This window comes from Mandrillus leucophaeus, unplaced genomic scaffold (genome assembly GCF_000951045.1).
Source record: "Mandrillus leucophaeus isolate KB7577 unplaced genomic scaffold, Mleu.le_1.0 Scaffold1210, whole genome shotgun sequence".
Classification (NCBI taxonomy): Eukaryota; Metazoa; Chordata; class Mammalia; order Primates; family Cercopithecidae; genus Mandrillus; species Mandrillus leucophaeus.
In genome coordinates, this window is record NW_012100433.1 from 209334 (window position 1) to 227556 (window position 18223).

The following is an 18223-nucleotide window of genomic DNA, read 5'->3' on the forward strand; positions in this document are numbered from 1 at the left end:
ACTTTCTTATTCTCATGAAAGTTAGGTTATTTTTTTCAGTAACTTGCAACTAGCTGGCCATGATTATAAAGGCATGGCTTTCAGCACCCTGTCTGATCTGTTTTGGGTCTGTTTCACTCTGTTGCATCCAAATTTGGCAGCCTTTCCTTGTCCCTTCACCTTCTGCAGGGGCTTCACAGATTCATATGTTTATCCTGGAAGCCTGTCTCCAACACTCCTCTCATCCCTTTCTATCTAACTCCTGTATAAAAGACCTTCAAGTCCTCAGTTGGTCTTCTCTCACCCAATAGGTAAGGTAAGCTTGGTCAGTGCATTCATAGCTTTACTTACCACACAAATAAATATTTGTGTAGTTAATTGTTAAATTTATGTCTCTTCCACCAGAATGTATAAATTCCACACAGGCACAGACCTGACATCTTATTTAAAATTGAATCAGAAAAAAAAAAAAAAACCTAGATAAATTGAAGTTAAACAAAACTAAAAGCTTTCATGATTCAAAAGACAGTATCAACAGTTAAAAGCAATCATAGAAAGAGAGAAAATATTTGCAAATCACACACCTGATAAGGGATTAGTGTCTAGAATATATAAAGAACTCCTACAGCTCAACAACAACAAAGAAAGAAGCTGGTTTTAAAAAAAGGACAAAATGTCAATAATAGACTGGACAAAAAAGTGTGGTACGTATATACCATGGAACACTATGCAGTCATAAAAAGTAACAAGATCATGTCCTTCGCAGGGACATGGATGGAGCTGGAAGCCATTATCTTCAGCAAACCAATGTAGAAATGGGAAACCAAATACTGCATGTTCTCACTCAAAAGTGGGAACTGAACAAAGAGAACACATGGACACAAGGAGGGGAACAACACACCCTGGGACCTGTCGCTGGGGTGGAGAGGTGAGGGAAGGAAGAGCATCAGGATAAAGAGCTAATGCATGTGGGGCTTAATACCTAAGTGATGGGTTGATAGGTGCAGCAAACCACCATGGCACACGTTTACCTACATAAGAAACCTACACATCCTGCACATGTGTCCTAGAATGTAAAACAAACTATGATTTAAGAAAAAAACTTTCCAAAAAAAATGGGCAAAAGACTTGAATAGACATTTCTCTAAAGAAGGTATACAAATGGCCAATAAGCACATGGAAAAGCCCTCAACATCTCTAATTCCTAGGGAAATGCAAGAAAAAAAATCACGGTAAAATACCACTTCACATCTCTTCTGAAGGTTACTATTTAAAAAAAAAAAAAAGCAGCAAATAAGTGTTGGTGAGGAAGTTGATATATTGGAAGTCTCACACGTTGTTGGTGAGAATGTGAAATGATAAAGATGCTGTGAAAAGCAATATGGCAGTTTCTCAAAAATTTGAAAATAGAATTACCTTTTGATCCAGCAGTTCTACTCCTGGGTATATATCAAAAAGAGCTAAAGCAGACACTGAAGCAGATGTCTGTATGCCCATGTCCACAGCAGCATTATTCAAAAGAACCAGAATGTGAAAGGAAACCAAATGTCCATCAGTGGATCAATGAATAAGCAAAATGTGGTATGTAAATGCGATGGAATATTACTCATCCATAAAAAGGAAAGAACTTTTGACACATACCACCACATGGATGAACCTTGAAGACATTATGCTAAGTGAAATAAGCCATACTCGAAAGAACAAATATTGTAGTATTTCATTTATATGAGGTACCTCGGAGCAGTGAAAATCATAGAGACAGAAAGAACAATGTTATTTGCTAGGGACTGGGAGTAGGGAGAATGGGGAGTTATACTTAATGAGTACAGAGTTTCAACTGGAGAAGATGAAAAAGTTTTGGAGATGGATGGTGGTGATGGTTGTACAAATGTACTTACTGTTTGTAAATTGTACACTTAAAAATTGTTACAATAAAAATTTTGTTATGTATATTTTACTACCTCAAAAACTCCACTGTGACATAGAAGAAAAAAATGTACAAACTACTTTAAAGCCAAAAATAGGACAAAGACATTATGTGTATATGAGTATAAGCCTATTTTCCTAAAGAAAAAAATGTAATCAAATATATACCTAGAAAAAAAAAGTCTAAAAATCAATCCATTAATTGTGGTTATTTCTGGGTTGAAAGTATGGGTGATAGATTTTTAGTTTCTACTTTATACACTTTGTTACTACTTAAATGCCTTAAAATAAGTATAAATTGCTTCTAGTGTTAAGAAGCAATCAATAAACATATTTTCATTTTGAAAAATAAATGCAAAGCCTGAAATGAAGTACAAAACTTTCTGTGTAGGCTGGCCAGAGCAGGTTGAAGATGGCTATCAGTTGCCAAGTTTGGGATGCTGTGCTTCTAATTTAAGATGAATATATCATATGCCAGGCCCCCAACAAGGTGTTTTCTGGCTTCATGTTAATTCTGGAAAGGTAATTACTCCCACAACCTGGCAACCTACTCTCTGGGGATTTTTCTGGACAGAGCATGTTTTTCAATACAAAAGCAAAAATGATGGGGAGGTTGGAACTTTAGGAGACTAAGCTTAGAAGTAACCTTTTGTGGCTGGGCTATTTTAACCCTTCGCCATTCATCCCACACATAGCATACCACAAGTTTGTCTAACCAGGAAACCCGACCCATGAAAATCAGGCCACAGGTGGAAAATGAGAGGTGGCATTCGACTGGAAGAAAGGATGTTATTGTTGGTGAATCACATCCGGTGGGAGCTTAAGGGACAGCTAGGGCACTGCCTTGGTCTTGATTTTGTCACTGATGGGACATAAAGTTCCCAATGAAGTCAAGGATGAGACTCTGCAAACCGTGTTGAGGAAAATGACTACGTATGCAGAGAACAAAGTAGATTCTTTAATGATGCCATGGCTTTTAGTGAATGGGAAAAGGACTATGAAGAAGAGGTTCAGGTGTGAGTTTGTTTTGGAGAGAATATGGGGAGGAAGATAAAAAAGGGTCCTTATTCATAAGTCAGACACACCTAGCACTAGTTTTAGGTCTGCCTTAATTAGATCTGGGGTTATGGGCAAATTATTTAATATCCTTGAATTCCATTTCCCTCTGTGAAATGAGGAAGTTGTACCTGGTGACTTTCAAAGTGTATCTTAGTGTAGAGGCTACAGCTTAATTGGGCTTCAGCTCTCAGCTGTGCCACTTACCAGCTGCGTGTCCTGCTTAGTCCTCCCGCATAGCAAGGCAGGCCAAGCCTGGGGCCTGGTTCACTGCAGGTGAGGTGCTCACACCAATGCTGTTCACACCACCGTGAATGTAAGTGTGTCCCACCCACTATATTGCTTTCGTAGTGTCAGTAATAATTATATGTGTTTATGTATATAGACTACCCAAATTGTGGCTAGTCATGATCATGTGGACCTACCTGAGTGTGCACAAGGCTTTAGAGATCTTTCTTACTCCTTGGCTAATTGAGGCACAGAAAGGTTAATGAACTTGCCCAAAGTCACACAACCACTAAATATAAGAGCTGGGATTTGAACTCAGATTGTGTATTGTCAGATTCTTTGCTCCTATTGTACTACACTGCTGCTTTTGATTAAAACGTCTCAAGAGCACCTCATTCATTTTTTTCTGTGTAACACAAATCAAAAGTAATTTAACACAAGAAAACACTTTTTAGCTGCCTTGACATTTGTGCTTCTCCAGACCTTTCTGCAAAGTGTTCAAACCCCCACCACGTTCGAATTATCCTAGCTGGAAGTTTGCATTTAAGAAGCTCCTACTTGAGCTGCAGCATGCATTTGACGTGCATTTTTGAAAATGTGGGAGTTTTCAAAATATTCTAAATTACCTACCTAAGGAAATAAGAGAGAGAAAATGGAGGAGTCATGCTGATTAATATTTGAACATAAACAATTATAAGGAAAACATACAGAGAATGTGAACTGATAGAATTTCTTGCCCCATACAATGCATTTCTAAGCCATGGGGGTTTGCCTTCCTCCATATTTCCTGTGTACCCTTCTCATGGCTTTCCTGCTGCTTCAACTGAAAATCTAGATGAGCCCTCGTTACAGCAACTCCATGATTGGTATCTCCCTCACATAGTAGACCAAAGCTGGTTGCTTAATTCCTTGGTTTTTCCACTTCTTTGCTCCAGAACCATCCATGATTCCTCTTTCTCTGCTGATATTTAAGTTTGGCACTCAAAGTTTCTGTGATCTAGTTCTAACCCACAGTCTCTATATGATGCCCCACCTGTTTCTGCTTTACCTATTCTTTGTTTCAGCAAATCTTGCCCATCCCATGTTAATTGAACATGTTCTCTATCCTTTATGCTTTTGCATATACTATTCTTTTTCCCTGGGATGTCCCTCTCTTCATCCTACATTCTCAATTTCCACTTTTTTCCAAATCCTACACCCAGTGTTATCTCTTAGATGGCCCCTTACACACAGACTCTGTCACCGATTCTCTCTCTCAATCTCTGAACCCCCATCTGCATGGCTGGTTTCTCTGTTACAGCTCTTTCCATTTTATTCAGTCTCCAAAGTGGAAAGTTTAGGCATGTGATTGCCTTACTACTCCATCTAGCTACCATCCTCTCACTCACCCAAGACAGAAATAGAAAATGCTGAGTGTCTGGGAGAACTGAATACAGGACCCAGAAATTTTGATGTCCCTATTTCTGCATCAGGAATATGTATTCAACATTCATTCCACACATATTTATTGAGTAACAAGAAGTCCACCAGAACTTGGAGACTCATTCAGAGTAAAAGCCAAAACTTTACAATGGCTTACAAAGCCCTGTGCAACGTTTTAGTCTGCTCTGACCTGTCCAGCCACACTGGCAGCCTTACCGTTCCTCGAACATGCGTGGTGTAGCCCCACCTCTGTGTTTCATACCTGCCCCTCCTTCCTGCCCATGATAATCTTTCTCTAGTACCAACCTGCCTCATCTTTCACCTACTTCAAGGTTTTGCTTACATGACCCTTCTGCAATGAGGCCTTCTCTTACCACACAAGGTAAAATTGCAATCACCCCTGATCCTGACACTTCCTGTCTTCCCCTTGATTTACTTTCCTCCCCAGTGCCTACTATCATCTATGCTTTTTCTATTTATTTACTGATTCTGCCACTAGAACATTAGCTGAAACCCTTAGGTATAGAAAAATACCTTACACATAATGAGAGTGCTATAAATATTTGTTGAATAAATCAATGATTACAAAGTTAGAAAAGACATGATCAGTCTTCACCCTCTTGTTCCTCATGGACCACTGAGAGGATGTGGTCGACTCAACACTCAATAGGAGAAGTGTTCTTGTAAAGAAATAAGGGTAGGTGATACTGATGAGGACAGTCACAGAAAATAAGCAAATCATTGTCCCTGCCTTAAAAGGGTCATAATTTTCTGGCCGGGCTCAATGGCTCACACCTGTAATCCCAGCACTTTGGGAGGCCGAGGCGGGCGGATCACGAGATTGGGAGATCAAGACCACAGTGAAACCCCGTTCCTACTAAAAATACAAAAAATAAGCTGGGTGCGGTGGCGAGCGTCTGTAGTCCCAGCTACTCAGGAGGCTGAGGCAGGAGAATGGCGTGAACCCGGGAGGCAGAACTTGCAGTTAGCCAAGGTTGCGCCACTGCACTCCAGCCTGGGCGACGGAGTGAGAATCCATCTCAAAAACAAAACAAAACAAAACAAAACAAAAAGAGTCATAGTTTTCTAGATGAGCTAATGATAATTAATAAATAAATGGCAAGCGACGTGAAAATGACCTTATCCAAAGATAAAATAAACTCTCTTTTTGTGCACATCTTATCCTTTCCACTTGTTTATAAACTCCTTGAGGACTTGGTTCACAGTGAATGCATTATTTTGTCCCCATTGCTCACTTCTCATCTCCCAGTTACAATGTCTAGAGGGAGGGAGCATGAAAGAAGATGCTTGGTGGATGAATGAATGGATTCTGAAACAATACGCAAGCATGTGATCCCTCTCTCCCTTAAGCATCATAAATACCACTGGTGATTTGGCTGTGAGATGACTATATTTTTCTGTTTATCCATTTGGCTGGCACAGTAAGAAGGGATTTCACAGTCATTCACTCACTGATACATGGTGTGATAAAAGCAGGCGTCTGCCTATGAGCAGCAGTTCTCCATAAAGCTATTCTGAGAAAAACAGGTCCAGTAAGCTGAGCTCACACCCATTACTGGAGATGTATCCAAATTTATTACTGGAAGTAGTATTAGAGGAAGAGTTGACACAGCCTTATCCTGGTCAATTTCATCAATGATTTGGAAGACATGAGGTCATCTAAGCCAAGGAAACCATGCTGCCTTCATACACCCACTGAAAGGCTTGATGTGGGCTCCTGGATGGTGAGGGGATACTGCCTCTTTTAGAATGACATTCTTGTTTTAGAGAAATAGATGATAAAACTGGGGCCCAGAGAGAGGAAGTGATTTGTCTAAAGTCACAGAGCTGCAGCAAGGTTAAGCCTGAATTAGATCCTAAATGTGTATTCTGAAGAGTCCAGGATTTTGCTTTACTAGTCTGCTTCTAGTTGCAAGCTTTTCAAAATAGTTTTGTGCCCAAAGCAAACTCAAGACACACACTTGGTAATATTTTATGTGGTTGTCTCATTTAAAATGAAACATGGCTTCTTCATAAAAAGTTTCCAGTTACATGATTCTTGGGGTAAATGGCCCCATAAAGATAAAAATGGTGATGATCTTAGTAGAGATATCAGAAAGGCCACTGTGCTCTCATTAACACACACACACACACACACACACACACACACACACACAACACACACAGTCTAATAAGGGTATCTTAAATCACCCTGGAGACAGAAGTCAGGTCATTACAAAGGAAGCTAATAATCATGAACATCATCCTCACAAAAGACAAAAGTCAAGGACATGTAGTGTAACTCACCATCTGATACATATTTGTCATTGCTTGCATATCACCAATGACAAAACCTAATACCCACTGGAAGCTTTCAGTTTTAATACTGATAGCACTAGTACAGCTATTTTTTAATATTTAGTTCTTCTATAACAAGAAGCCAAAACAAAAATAATAAAAGTCCAGAAAAAAAATTAAGTCAAGAGAAGACTTAGTGTCAGGGTGATACACAAATCAACTTATCTTCTATCCAGCACATATAACATATCTACCAGTAGTGACCTGTCCCAAGTGCTAGGGATGCCAAGGTGCCCCTATCTGCCAAGGTGGTTTAGAATTGCGGTTCTGAGAGTACTAGTAGCAAAAGTAAATAAGTAAGTTTGACTCATACACTTGTAGTGTCTATAGGGACCAGAGAATTGGGAGGAGGAAGGGGACCATGATTCAGGGCAAGAGAGATGCCCAAGAGTCACGGCTGCATCCTCAGACGCCTGGTCTGGACACCTAATTTTAAACTTCCATAAAACACGTTTGAGATTACCTGGCTAGCCAAGATCAGGATCTAGAGTATAAGTTCCCCCTAATCAAGGATTATTCCTGATTCATTCCTGTCTCTCCAATAATTAGCTAGACTTGACACTTAGATGATACTGAACGTGTGTATCCTGAATTACTGAAGGTGGCATTGGAACAATTACACAAAGAAACAGATAATTAGGAGACAATAAAATGTGGTTTAGACTCCAAGTGCCAGTAAACTGCAGACTCAAGAAATTGGTGATGGACAGAATATCAAGAGAGATGTCTTGGGAGGAGCATGGTTTGTGCTGGATTTTGATTAATGATAATCCTTCTCATCTGTTTGGTAATTTATAAGGCATTTCTGTATTCACAATTTCAATCTAGCTCACAAACTGTGAAGTTGGCAGGGCTTATGTATCACCCCCACTGTAATGGGGGCAACCGATCCTTGAAAGAATTCACCCACAGATGTGCCTCGCTACAGTATTATTTGTGCTTCACATAGGCATTTAGCCATGATTGCATTCTTAATGTGTTGTAAATGTGAGCAAAATTAGACAATATGGTAAATTGCTTGCCAAGATGATCACAAGAATTCCACTGTTCTTGTATGTCCACCTTTTTCAATATGTCTTGGTCATCCTTCCTATTAAAAAGTAGAGATTTATTCCCTCCACTTTGATTTTGGGCTTGGCCAAATTGTGAGTTCCTTTGGTCAAAAAAGTATTAGCAAGTGTGACAATGGCAGAGACTTGAAACGTATTTATGCATCATATTTTGCACTCTTGCCTCTGATGAAATCCTGACACTACAACTTGTAGGAGCTCAGGTTCACCTGATTGAGAGGCACCCCAGAGAGTAGTCTGCCAACTGCCAGTCCTGAGGGTGAGGCCAACTGAGATCATCCAGCTCTAATTGAATTGCCAGCTAACCTCAGTCGTTGTAAGTGACCCAAAATTAACCCAGCAGAAGAAACACCCAACAAAAATTGCTGACTCACAGAACTGTGAACAAATAAAATGTGTTCAAAGCCTCTAAATTTTATAGTGGTTTTTAGAAAATGATAGACAACTGATGCCCGGGATATCAGTAAAACATGAAACAATTAAAAATAGACCTTCTTGGACTCCCTGTGCCATTAAAAACAGTAGAAAGGTTTTCTAATGAAACTAAGCAGTTTGCAACTATTACTCCTCTCTATTTATGGACAGATTAAAAAGGTGAATTAATCTGGAAAAGCACCCATTTCTGATGTTAAGAAGCCCTCAAAGCAAATTATTTATGTGGGACCATTGTGCCTGGCATCCACTGAGATATTCATTCCAGAGATCCTGTTCAACCACAAGTCTCCAAATACTAGTGACTGCGGGAATGGGGTGAGAGGATAGCCCCTAGAATTGATTTGAGGAAAAACATCTTTCATTACATTCAAGATTGTGATAGCAGAGGAACTGTAAGAAAGTCTTGCCTTAAGATACAACATACCCTTGGTCAAAGAGATCAAGGAAAAGTAAAAGGGGCTTTATAAGAAATAATCACATAATTCACAGTGCTCACAGGGGCACTTCTGAGCACAAAGCTCTTAAACTATTAAAATAATTATATAATTTTTCAAATATTTATTTGTTGCCTGACAGACTGGTTTTATTATACTGTCAAACCTATAAAATCATTCTTTATAAAAGCTGTTTCCAAAAATTAAATTATCTTTTAAAATAGCCTAAGTTCACATATACTTACAGAAATTATTTTTTAAATTCATGTATTGATTATTCGAAAAGAGGAAATGATAACTTTTATCAGTGGATATTTAGCTGATATAATAACTTTCTTACTCATATTTATATCTAATTTAGCATCACTGATTTTTCTAATGCTTTTTGCTCTCGGTATGGTCCTTTTAGTTTTGATATTTCCACTAAATTGCTTGCAGTTTTTCTCAGAGATCTGCATTATGGTCAAGAAATGTAAAATTGTTGATACCCTCAATTGACTTTACTTAGTAAACCTTAGTATTGAGGAAATACACTCTACAGATGCCAAGACACCTGCACATCTCAGAGCAATTTATGCTAAGTAGGAAAAATTATCAACTCTATTTTTTCACATTTAAATGTGTAAATATTTCAGCACAAATATGTTTTACAAGTACTCTTTTCTCTCAATTTAACCAGATGGCTCTTTCATCAAATATTTTTACAAGACAAAAACTTATAAAATAAGTATCTCTATTTATGATGCTAAATTTAGGTGCTACAAAATTGTACATCTTCTCAATTTCATTCTAATTCAGCACTAAATATAAATTTATCTGATTAACAATAGGATCTCCTTTAAAAGAGTGTAGCTACACAACTAGATGCCCCCAAATGGCATTCGACTGTACCTTCTGCCACTGCCCATATTTAAGCACCGTCATCTAGTCGTTTTCCCAAAATAACCTTTACAAATCTCTTGAAATGGTTTCAAGAATCACAGTATTTAATTTCTCTTTTATTAAAGATGCACTTTCATTATTCGATTTTATTAAGACTGGAAGGCTTTATCACAAAATTAAAAACCATTGCCAAACAAAGCAATATGTAATTATAGATTTACATCAAACAATAAATGATTTTTAAAAAGACTGCAGCAAGGGCATTTCAGACCACTTTCTGTGGAAGGACTACTCAGCCTTTGTTTCCCGCATATTCATGCACATATCACCTCTTTATTTCTCACTGACCTGCCTGGCCATTTCCTCCATTTCCTGGGCTGTGGCAGGGGCCATGAAATTATTGCATGGTACACCGGTGGCCAGCAGGGGCAGCATTGTTGAATTATTTTTTCAACACCTCCAGACACAGGAAAGGTGGATTTTGCTAGCCAGTCCTGCTTGTGTGCTGACTCTGAAAGGAAAATGTTGGTTATTTTGTGTGGAAAGGTTCTAAAAACAACAACAACAACAAAACGGACTAAGGATGATTGTCATTCAGATGTAACTGTAAAAGGAAGTCTGTGTTAAAGGAAGTCGTCTGCATTGAATGTGTCTCATACACTACAAGCTGAGGCCATGGTAAAGTCTGAATATAATGTGGAGGCCTTACACACCCTCCCTAATTCAAATGCAACTTTTAATAATGATACTTTACTAAAAATGAAAAAAACCTTGAACAAATTGTAAATTGGATGGGACAATAGGATAATTTGTCCCAGGTGAATTAAGGTATTTGGTCACCTGAATTTAAGGTGTTTCCCTTTTGTACAGTATATCTAAAAAATCTCAGCTGAAAATATTCTTATTTAATCAGCCTTGAGTAGATAAGGGAAAAATAATTAGTACAAATATTGGGAACCATAAAATGTTTGCCTTTATAACCAAAATCAGACAATTTTTATGGACATTCTACCTATGTTAAAAATGTGTTCAGAAAAGAAGAATGACTTCTCTCTTGTTTGTACAAGTACCATACAGAGGCAGGCTGAAATACAGATCATGCCCTCCTTCTAGTGTTTTTGCTTTTGTTGTTGTTTTTGTTTACTGTTTCATTGGATTTTCTTGTTATTGTTTTAAGATATTTAAAACCCTTCAACAGATGCTCCATAGTTGCAAGGTCAATGTTTGAAATCCTCAACATTTTCCTCAAGGTCCACCATGATCCAGTCCCTACCTATCACTCTAGACTTCTCTTTTATGGGCCTCTCCTTTATGTTCTTTCTTCTAGCTATGCATGATTATTTTCATTTCTTGTAATGTGCTACATACCTATATGACTTTGCACATTGCTGTTTCTGTCTAAAATATACTTTAGCTCATGCCTTTTATTCATTTAACATGTAATATTTTTGAGTGTCTATGATGCATTAGACTATGTGCTAGACATCCTAATTCACTTCTGTATCCCTAGCGTCCAGTACAGGGCCTGAAGCATAGTGTGTTAGTATGTACATAATGGGTAGATAAATAGGCACTAAGTGAATTAGGCATTTTTATTAATTTGAAGAATGTACAGGAAGCACAATGGGATGAATCACATTTTTCCAGGTAAAAGGGATCACATGAGCAAATAGCATAGAAATAGCCTGAGAGATTTCCTTCTTTTCCCCCTCTTATTCTTTGGCATTCTGTCATTTTGGTCTATCACAGCCGAGAAGGGCAAAAGCAGTAGTAGGAATGTGATCTTGACCTCACACCATATAATCATTCTTCAATTTTAGCTAATTACATAAAATGTCTTAATATAAAATTAAAAAGCAGATGATCAGGTGGTTATAAATGACAGTATCACTGGTGGAAATATGACCCATCTTCAAGGACAAGTTTCAATTTCACCTCCTCCAAGAAGCTTTGCTCCATATGCAAACCCACTACAAAAGGTTGTGATCACTTCTTCCTTTTTGTTCTCCATAACCCGTTATATGTACTTTTATTTATTTTTATCTTGTATTTATAGTGATTGGCTTATTCTTGTGTCTTTCTATCCTTCAGCACACTGTGAACTATCTGAGGACAAAGTACCACAACTCGTTCATTTTTGTAGCAGGTGGCAACGTGTCCTCAGTATTTGGTAATTTGATTGGAAAGTTTAATCTATTATTTGGATGCATTTTAATATCAGCATTCTCACTAAACAGCTTGAAAAATGTAGGACTATCATATCTTATATGTGCGTAATGCTTTTCACCCATTTGTCATTGGCCTTCAGTCACATCAGTCTGTATTTGGTTCCTGAAATACACCAAACTTTCTTTTGTACTTAATATACTCCACACAAATTGGTTCTTCTGCTCATAACATCTGTCTTTTCCCCTGATGTGTGCACTTGTACACACACATACCGCACACACCTCCTTCATGGCTGCCTCTTTCTCAATTTTTAAGTCTTAATTTCAGGGTTAGCTGTTCAGAGAGGCATTCCTGGACCACTCTACACAGACTTCCATTTCCAAACATCGTTATAGCCCAAACCATTCAGAACATTTTTCAGTTTATAACTATATACTTATAGTATATAAGTGTATATATATAGTATATAGTATATACATTATATATAGTATATATATGATATTGTATATCATCTGCCTACCCAACTATATTATAAGTTGCATGTTGGCATGTAGGCCTGTTTTATTCACCACTTTATACCTGGTGCTAAGCACAGTATTTGACATATATTCGGTGCTCAATACATACTTGTAGAATGTATGAGCTTTAAAGTGCTTTTACAAAACTTGGTACGTCTTCCAACGCTTCCTGAATTCCTGGAAATTAGAGATGAGGGATGAAGCCATTCTCATTTTACACAGAAGGATAGTGAGCCATAAAGGAATTACTAACACCCCGCAATAAATCTGTGGAGAAGCTATTCCAATCTCCTGGCGTGTAGCCCATTATATACAATTCCAGTTCAGGTCTCCCACTCCTTCTCCAGTCTGTTTCCAGTTTGAAAACAAAGTTAACAAGTGCCTTTAGCATGACTTTGACCAAGGACTTCTCATGAGACATGTTGAGGGATCTCAAATGCCTACTTGGGCAAGCAGCCTTCAATCAGAAGCAGGCACGTGTTGCAGGCTGTGAAAGGGGAAACCTTCTCTGTGTCACAGCTGAAAGCACTACTCTAGATATTTAAAGCAAGCCCTCTTTTTAAAAATTAATGACCTGAAAGGGGAGAGAAGAAGCTGCCTATGTAATGTGGAAAGAGGAGCTGAATGACCACAGCCCTGGGCCCTCTCCAGATGATATCATCAGCCTAGATAATAAATTTGTAACAAAGTGGCTGAAAGAAAGGAGACATAATTTCAAAATAAGTTAAAGAAGCTGGTAGCAGTAGAACCAAAACTAAGGATTTTTTAAAAATCTGGTAGACACAAATCTTCTATCGTCTGGGTAGTTAGATTATCCAGAAAGTAGAGCAGAAACTACAGTTATTTCTTGGCACCTACTTGTTACCAGCCCATCAGAGCAGGCAGAGTGGTAAGTGGGTCTGTCTCTTTTGTGTGTCTGCTAAACATGCCCTTCTAGTTTAAAAAAGGATAAACAAGAGAATGCTTAAGTTATGAAAAGTCAGTCACTCACTTAACATGAACCATTGCCTAGGGATTCTCATAGATCCTCATAATTATAAATGTGTGATAAGTTAAAAAAAAGAATGAATGCATATGGGTGAACATTGTAATTAATTATGATGTAATCAATTGTGAAGCACAGATCACTACCTCTTTCATGTCAACTCGAATATTCTGTGGTGATTCCCCTGCCCCACAGGTAGACTGGCAGCAAGAGGTTGCATATATTTATGACGCGATCATCTTAGCTAAGCACAGTCAAAGGATTTACTGGCAAAGTGCTTTTTTTTCTGTTACCTTCTTTCTCCAAGCCACTGTCATTTCTCTCCTAGCCTACTATAGAAACCTTGTGATGGTTTTCCTACCAATATACTTCCTTCCCTCCGATACAATTTTAATAGTCAGTTGGCATTTAAAAATATTAGTTAGGGAGTTGGGGCATGGTAGACCATGCCTGAAGTCCCAGCAACTCGGGAGGCTAAGTTGGAAAGATTTCTTGAGCCCAGGAGTTCCAGACCAGCCTGGGGAATATAGTGAGTCACCATCCCCTCCCTCTGAAAAAAAATGTACTATAAGTTCATTTTTGTTACTGCTTTGCCTGAACACTTAAATGGTTGCCCATTGCTTCTTGAATAAAGACCAAGCTCCTTCTGTGGGTGCCATATTATACCCTGTGTCTTCTGATATTCATCTACCTCTCCCATCTCTCCTTAATTTTCTTGAAATTTAAAAGATGATGTGGCTAAAGTGAACAAGGAAGCCATGTGTCTTTAAGACATGTGTCTTTCTTAAGACACATATCTAATTAAGAAATGTCTTTAAGAAAGACACATTTCTATTCTACAGTCTTTTTATATCTCTGAGCTTTCACATTTACTGTTCCTTTCATGTGGAATGTTCACTTCCTTACTCAAACCTGGTTAATTCTAATACATGCTTCACCTACACACACACACACACACACACACACACACACACACACACCTTTTCTCACAATAACCTGGCATCCCCCTCTCACTTGGTCGACCACTTTCCATTTATAACTGTATGCTAGTTTCTATGACTAATTGTTTAATTGCATGTAAGGCGGGAGTGGAGGGGCAATGCCCATTTTATGTACACTGCTTCTTTCCAGAGATTACGCAACAGGGTGGTCAGTAAATATTTGCTGAATGGCCAAAAGAAAATTTACCACATTTTTTATGACTTTGGGAAGTGAAAGACATGAATTCAATTCTGAGGAGCCTCAGCACATTACACTAACCCATAACAAAGATGATAATGATGATGAAAATTATGATCACCTACCATTTATTAAGCCCCTTATACCTAATACTAGGTAGTAGGCACAGAGATAAGGATTTTCTCTATATTTCTCACTTAACTCCTTCAAAAGTGCTATGAAAACAGAGGCTCAGAGAGATTACGTGCTTGTACAAGATCATATAGTTAGAAAATGCCAGAACTTTGATTTAAAACCAGGGCTGCTCAACTTCATAATCTGTTTTGTTTTTTTTTTTTACAGCTCACCACAGGGTGAACTATACTTCTACTTTAGAAGTAGTTTCTCTGCAGTCTGGGAATAAATAACTCAAGAAACATAGCTGTGGATGTATGGCAGAGATGTGATCCTTACGGATAAAGGAGAGAAAGTCACGAAGAAGAACGGGGATTTTGTAGAAGAAAGCGTGCACTGTGTGATGGTGGGCACATGAGGAGTAAACACGATCTCACTGATATTTTCTTGACAGTAAAAACTGAGTTATGATGGTGTATTACTATTTAGAAATATTAGAATATAGGGTGTAAGTTGTAATAAAGAGATTGATATCTGTCTTTTGAGAATCTTGCCAGATGACTGGTGGAGAAAAGTTTAACAGAAATCAAACATCTGGTAGAGATTTTCCCAAATTTGCAACCCTCTTCTTACCTACCCCTACTCTAGCCTCAGTAAAGTTCTTCCTGTAGAAATTTCTAAAATTGATGAGAAACCAAGTATTTTTAGAATGAATCAATAGCTTTTTAAAATCTGTTTTTATTCTTCTAAAGTAGCTTAATAAAAATAACTTCATGAATTTTTCTTAATATTTTAAATCTTAGAAAAGTGAACATAAAATATTCAGTGGAGACATGTAAATGAATGACGTTTACCACTACATTATTTTGAGAAAAAAGGATTTGCTTATCAAATAAATACACAATTTTGATATCATTGGAAAGAATGTTTAAACACTATAAGAGAATGAGCTATTCTCAAACACTTTACGTATCAACTACTGATAAATTTACTACAAATCACTCTTTTTTATTGACTAAGGTATGTCCCTAGAGACACCTACTTGGCAATTTGTTTGAATTAACATATGTTTTTAAAAGACAATCTACATTTATTTTTAAACTTTGTGTAAAAATTTAAACTTTGTGTAATTCAAAGCACTACAGATTTATACCAATAGCTCTGTATTAGTCAAAATTAAGAAGGCTTCAGAATGTTTACATGTCTTCCATTTGGAATTCTAACAAGGGCCACAGAATCTAACTCTTCCTTCCTTCCTTCTTTCCTTCCTTCCTTCCTTCCTTCCTTCTTTCCTTCCTTCCTTCCTTCCTTCTTTCCTTCCTTCCTTCTTTCCTTCCTTCCTTCCTTCCTTCCTTCCTTCCTTCTCTCCCTCCTTTTTTTCTTTCTTCTTTTCTCTTCCTCCCTCCCTCCTCCCTCCCTCCTCCCTCCCTCTTTCCCAGCTCCTTCCTTTCCTCCTTTCTTTCTTTTCTTTCTTTCTTTCTTTCTTTCTTTCTTTCTTTCTTTCTTTCTTTCTTTCTTTCTTTTTCTTTCTTTCTTTCTTTCCTTTCTTCCTTCTTTCTTTCTTTTTCTTTCTTTCTTTCTTTCATTCTTTCTTTCTTTCCTTCTTTCTCCTTCCTTCCTTCCTTCCTTCCTTCCTTCCTTCCTTCCTTCCTTCCTTCCCTTCCTTCCTTCCTTCCCTTCCTTCCTTCCTTCTTTCTTTCCTCAGGCATGAGGCTTTTATGAAATATTTATTATGTTAAACTGCCTTTAAAAAAGAAACTCTACTTCTATTAGATGGCTTCTGTAAGAATCTAACCCTAGAATTGGCTGAGAACGTTTCCGGATAATATACTTTCCCCAAACAAAATTTGTTATTCAAAACACGGTAATTGAGAGAGCATCACAGATTCTCAAATCAAAGGAACAATTTTAAGAGGAAAAATCTGACATGGTATTGAGGAATGTGCAGTGCATATTATCATTGAATCTTAACAGCAACCCTTTAGGTTGGCCTGGTTATTCACATGGTGACAGAAGCTCAGTATTCTGATGGAGCAATGCCAAGGTAACATATTGGAAGGAGCTCAAGCACAACTCACACCCAGGTCTCCCAGGCTGTGAAGACCAACCTAATTTGCCTTTAACCAACTATAAAGACATTGCAGGGGAAAGGTGAAAGCATAAGCAAAGGAGTGATTAAAATTCCCATGATATTTCCTTGCTCAAGTTCAACTTCCTTTGCACGAATGTCAAAAGCAGTTGCTGAAATAAATAATATTTTGCTTATTTTTTACATTAGATTAATTCATTTAACATTTCAAAGATAAGAACATCTAAAAAAAGATTAGAATAAGATTTATATACTGAATATCACCAATTGCCCAAATCAATACTAGACAAAAATGTTGAAGATTTTCGTTTTAAAAGTAAACAACAAAAATAAAGGTTTGAAACAAAATAAAGAAAATAAAATGTTACTTTCATCAAAAACCTTTGAATTATCTTTTTCCCCATGATAAACCTATCCAATATAGCTTTCCTAAGTATAATTTGAGTTATCACTTTCCTCATTAATACAATTCCTACATAACAGTGCTGCTGCGAGGGTTAGAGGAGATAAAATATTTGAGCACAGTGCACTTGGTCTGGTTCACAAAAAGCATTCGGTCAGTGTTTGTTCCTGTGCCTTTGTTCTATTATTTTCTGTTTGTTTCCATGTTCAGACCAATAGTGACATTTCAGGGATAGTATAATAGCAACACATAAGCTGACAATATTTCTATGGGTCCAAATGAAAAAGCATTCAACATGATTATGCTTTATGACCTGTAAATTTTCCATGATTATTCATGTTCATCTAAAGGGAATGTTACAGGCTTCCTGATCCAAAAGTCACACATTACAGGTTCAGAGATTGGAGATGACTTTCCCAAGGTCATCAGTGTTTAAGTGGTAAGTGTTTAAGAAAAGTTTATTTTGAAGAGGTCTGGAGTGTCATAACATTCTTGATAATTCATTTTCAGAAGACCTAAAGTGACAAAAAATTTAATTCCAAATTAGGATCTTGAATTCCATTACATAACTTAGCCATCTTAAAAACTCCACTTTGCCCAATGGATTCTCGTTCTTAATTCCATGCTGCTTAAACCCGGCCATAGTCAACCAGCAGAAGGCAACCCAATTTCCTTTCTAAATTCCACTACATATTGGCAAGAGTATTGAATTTTTATGAATGCAGACCTGTTTGAGGCACTGGTAATAAAAGACTAAATGGAACCATTGAGTTGCTAGCATTCAGAAAGATTTATCAGTTCCTTAAACACAATGAAATAAATATTGCTATTCTCCATGATAATTAAAAGAACAAAGTTGCTAGAAGGAGCCTAATAGATTACCTTCCCAACACAGTTGTGGTGTAGTTGGGAGAACAGAGGTCTACCCAAAGAAGAGGTATAAGTTGCCCAAGGTCATACAGTGAGTCATGACAAA